Raw genomic sequence first — 4,294 nt, forward strand, 5'->3', positions numbered from 1 at the left:
ATTCAGGTTGGACAATGTTTTAACTGTTGTCCTGCAGACAGTCACTTACTAATTTTAATATTTCAAAATAATAAAAACAACTGATAAATAACAGCATACTACAAATTAAATTAAAATTATGTAAATGCTCTATCCACTAAGCTTTTTTATGATGCACTTTGTAAAAGACACCAAAAGTTTGTGTAGAATCAATTCATATAATAAATATAGTGCCTATATCCATTTAGTACAACTAGAAAATCAAAGACATTAAAATGAAGTATATGGCTACAGGGACAAAGTATATTTCAATCATTTTATAAAAAAAAAAAAAAAAAAAAAAAAAATTATTTTGAACATGTTGTGCCTTAATAACCCAGTGAGCAAGCCAAAAGGCGACAGTGGCAAGGAAAACTCCCTTAGATAGCAGTGTGGAACATCATGGACCAAGGGCTGGAGCATAATCAGCTTAGTGGCAAAGGAAGAAACCTTGAGAGGAACCAGACTCAGCAGGGGCAGGCCATCCTCTTTTGGCTGGCACATATTAAAGTAACTATACATAGGCCAAATGTAATACAAGCCATCCATTCAACATTGTTACTGTGGAGATTATGTACTCAGTTGTTAAATAACATAATTGACTATTGACTGCCTGCATATGTTTAAAGCTTTTTCAGAACATTTTTTGAATTGATAGTTGAGAAGAATGTTGTCACTATTTCTAGAAGGGGAAAAGAAATAAACCAAATCACAAAAATGATACGTTTTCAGTAACAAGTTTGAATATATGCATTGTACATTACCTTTTTTAATCAGTTGTACACTTTAGAGAAGTTCATACCGCATATAATCTTTTGATTGGTATATGTGGGGAAATTATGACTTCGGTGAATTTCAGAAATCTGAAAATATTACATTCATTCAACAAAGTGCTATAAGTGAAATCTTAACATTAAACATTTCATAAATAACATGGACATGGTCTGTTAGCTTACCTTTTGCGGACATTTGTATAAGAATATGTGGACTTCAAAATATCAACATTGCTGCACAAATCTGAAAGCGTACCATTAGTAGATTAATCAGTGCTTGTATAAAAGTCCACAACTTAAAATTTACTTCAATAAAACTTACCGTCTTAATAGTTGTGTGATTCTTTATAAAAGTTCATGGTGCAGATAATCTTGTGATGGATATATGGAGGAAGTTAGGACTTTGGTGAATTTCAGAAATCTGAAAATAATACATTCATTCAACAAAATGCTATAAGTGAAGTCTTCACATTAAACATTTCACAACTAATATAGACATGGTCTGTTAGCTTACCTTTTGTGGACATTTGTATAGGGATATGTGGACTTCAAAATATCAACAGTAGTTATAGAGTTGCTGCACAAATCTGAAAGTGTACCATTAGATTAATCAGTGCTTGTATAAATGTCCACAACTTAAATTTACTTCAATAAAACTCACCGTTTTATTAGTTGTGTGCTTCTTTATAAAAGTTTATGGAGCAGAGAATCTTGTGATGGGTATATGGAGGAAATTATGACTTCGGTGAATTTCAGAAATCTGAAAATATTACATTCATTAATCAAAGTGCTATAAGTGAAATCTTAACATTAAATATTTCATAACTAACATGGACATGGTCTGTTAGCTTACCTTTTGTGGACATTTGTATAGGGATATGTGGACTTCAAAATATCAACATTGCTGCACAAATCTGAAAGTGTACCATTAGTAGATTAATCAGTGCTTGTACAAATGTCCACAACTTAAAATGTACTTCAATAAAACTTACCGTCTTAATAGTTGTGTGATTCTTTATAAAAGTTCATGGTGCAGATAATCTTGTGATGGATATATGGAGGAAGTTAGGACTTTGGTGAATTTCAGAAATCTGAAAATATTACATTCATTCAACAAAATGCTATAAGTGAAGTCTTCACATTAAACATTTCACAACTAATATAGACATGGTCTGTTAGCTTACCTTTTGTGGACATTTGTATAGGGATATGTGGACTTCAAAATATCAACAGTAGTTAGAGTTGCTGCACAAATCTGAAAGCGTACCATTAGTAGATTATCAGTGCTTGTATAAATGTCCACAACTTAAATTTACTTCAATAAAACTTACCGTTTTAAAAGTTGTGCGATTCTTTATAAAAGTTCATGGTGCAGATAATCTTGTGATGGACATATGGAGGAAATTATAACTTCAGTTCGTTCAGAAATCTGCAGAGATTACATGCATATAACAAACTGCTTGATGAAAGTGAAGCGGTTTACACAAAAACATATTGCCATTAATGTAGATAATCTGTTAACTGAAATTGACATGCTTTCATTCAAGCTTTGCAGACATAAAATCAAAAAAAAAATTACTGACAAAAAGGTAAGATAACATACAGTTTATAAATCTGAAATTATATTGTTAGTTGATAGTGCCTTAAATATTTTCTTTTTAAACTATTAAAATGTACACAATCATGTCAACTTACCTTTATATGTGAAGTTTTCTAGATCATTTTTAGATGTTTTCTTGTAATCCTATTAACTTAATTGCATTTTATAAGACAATTGTAGGAATGCAGGCAGTCTTTGTGGATGCTTCCTATGCTGATTGGAAGCATCCAGTGTTGTTTGGATGGCTTAGACTGGCAGAAATTAGATCAAAAACAAATTCAGCTAAAAACCAAAACCATTGTCTAAAATGAAGAAAAATCAGAAACACAAATTTAACAAATTTGATTTGATTTTGATTAGCCTTTATTGTCTCCTGACGGAAAAATTCATCTTGGGCATTCGAGATAGCAGATGCAACACAATATACATAACACATAACAATTTCCTACACATAATTCACCACCTTAAAAACTAACCCACACACCCTATTTGTTGTTGGTCAATAATTTTATAGAGAGTGGTACAAATGAAAATTTAAACTTATTCAGTCTGCAGTTTGGTAACCTGTACCTTCTACCTGAGGGCATCATCTCATACTCACTGTAGAGCACATGATTCGGATCGTTAGTGATTTTTAAACTGTTTCCTCACCGCCTCTTCAAAAAGCTCATTAAGAGTAGTCGGTGACACTTGTCCAATTATTTTACCCGCCCTTTTGATCAATGTTTGAAGCTGTGATTTTAGTTTAACTGACAGGTTACCAAACCAGGCTACAATACAATATCGGACAATAGACTCAATAGCTGCCTTATTAAACAGTAACATAATATCCTTGAATTTGATATTGAATGCATAAACACTACAAAAACCTTGACTGGATGTAGCTTTGGAGCGCCAGAAAGAAGAGCAATTATGGGAGGTGCTGGTTTGTGCCCGATGAACAATGGATAGAACTTGGTATGGAATGGTCAGGACTGTATAGACCTTGGAATCTCAAGATGTGCGTCACATTGTACGAACAAAAACAGAATAGACAGTGTAGTTATATACATTTCTTAGTTCAGCATGCTGCATAAATCAGACATATTACCTTACATGAGTAAACCTTTCTTGATAGCATACTAGTGGACTTGCAGAAATTACAACAGATGAATCATTTTCTTATTGAAATTATTTGAAATAAATGGTCTAATAACATACCGTTTTCACTTGTGAACTTGAACAGACCTTCATGGACCTCAATCTCAGATTAATTGTAGCGTGGTAGGGGGACAGAAAAGAAAAATGCAGTTATACAGTCTTTATTATTTGTCATAAATGTCAATTACCTTACTGAAACTAGTATTGCTTCATGGTAACTATAATAAGTTGAAACAATTTCAATTGTAACATTTTCTGCATCTTTAATATAGACATGGTCTATTAACGTACCCTTTTCAGTTGTAGGACATTGCACATGTTGACTGTATCCATGGACTTCCATTAGTTTCCCAATTGAAGATGATGTTAAGATGTCCTCATTGAAGTCTCCCATAATTACTTTCCTTCCTGGATGTTTTTCCAGCTCAGTAATGAAATGTAACAGATTTTGTCGAAACACATCAATTTGATATGAATTAGGCCTGTACATCAGAGCAGCATTCAAACTGATATGTGGAACTGAGAAGTACAAACATTCCAAATTGCAAGGTTCTGGAATGGTGACTTTAAAAAACATGTTTTCACAACAGTAAATAGCAACTCCACCTCCTCGCTGTAGTTTTAAATTACTGAAAAGTGGAGTGCTGTTGTCATAGCACTTAGCTCTTGGATTATGCTTGAACATAAATCCTGGTATTTGAACTTGGTCTTCAACTTTTAGCCATGTTTCAGTTAAACAAATACAATCTGCATTCATAAGTTG

The 4,294-nt window shown here is 32.8% G+C and overlaps 1 long non-coding RNA gene across 5 annotated transcripts; it reads right to left on the bottom strand.

Annotated features, from left to right (window-relative positions):
- Positions 1–277: 277 nt before the first annotated feature.
- Positions 278–3,701, bottom strand: LOC143746317 (uncharacterized). 5 transcript variants are annotated; one of them, XR_013206484.1, is made up of 9 exons: positions 3,592–3,701; positions 3,261–3,375; positions 2,487–2,642; positions 2,123–2,220; positions 1,976–2,046; positions 1,453–1,551; positions 1,306–1,378; positions 783–881; positions 283–700 (listed from the first exon to the last, which is right to left on the bottom strand). It is a non-coding gene; the product is annotated as an uncharacterized LOC143746317 (long non-coding RNA). The 5 variants fall into 5 exon arrangements; XR_013206486.1 differs by lacking the exons at positions 1,453–1,551; positions 3,592–3,701 and adding an exon at positions 1,784–1,882 and having other exon boundaries at positions 278–700; positions 3,261–3,583; XR_013206482.1 differs by lacking the exon at positions 3,592–3,701 and having other exon boundaries at positions 3,261–3,583.
- Positions 3,702–4,294: the final 593 nt, after the last annotated feature.

This window comes from Siphateles boraxobius, unplaced genomic scaffold (assembly GCF_051911475.1).
Source record: "Siphateles boraxobius isolate OS27281-9 unplaced genomic scaffold, OSU_SipBor_1 22, whole genome shotgun sequence".
Taxonomy (NCBI): Eukaryota; Metazoa; Chordata; class Actinopteri; order Cypriniformes; family Leuciscidae; genus Siphateles; species Siphateles boraxobius.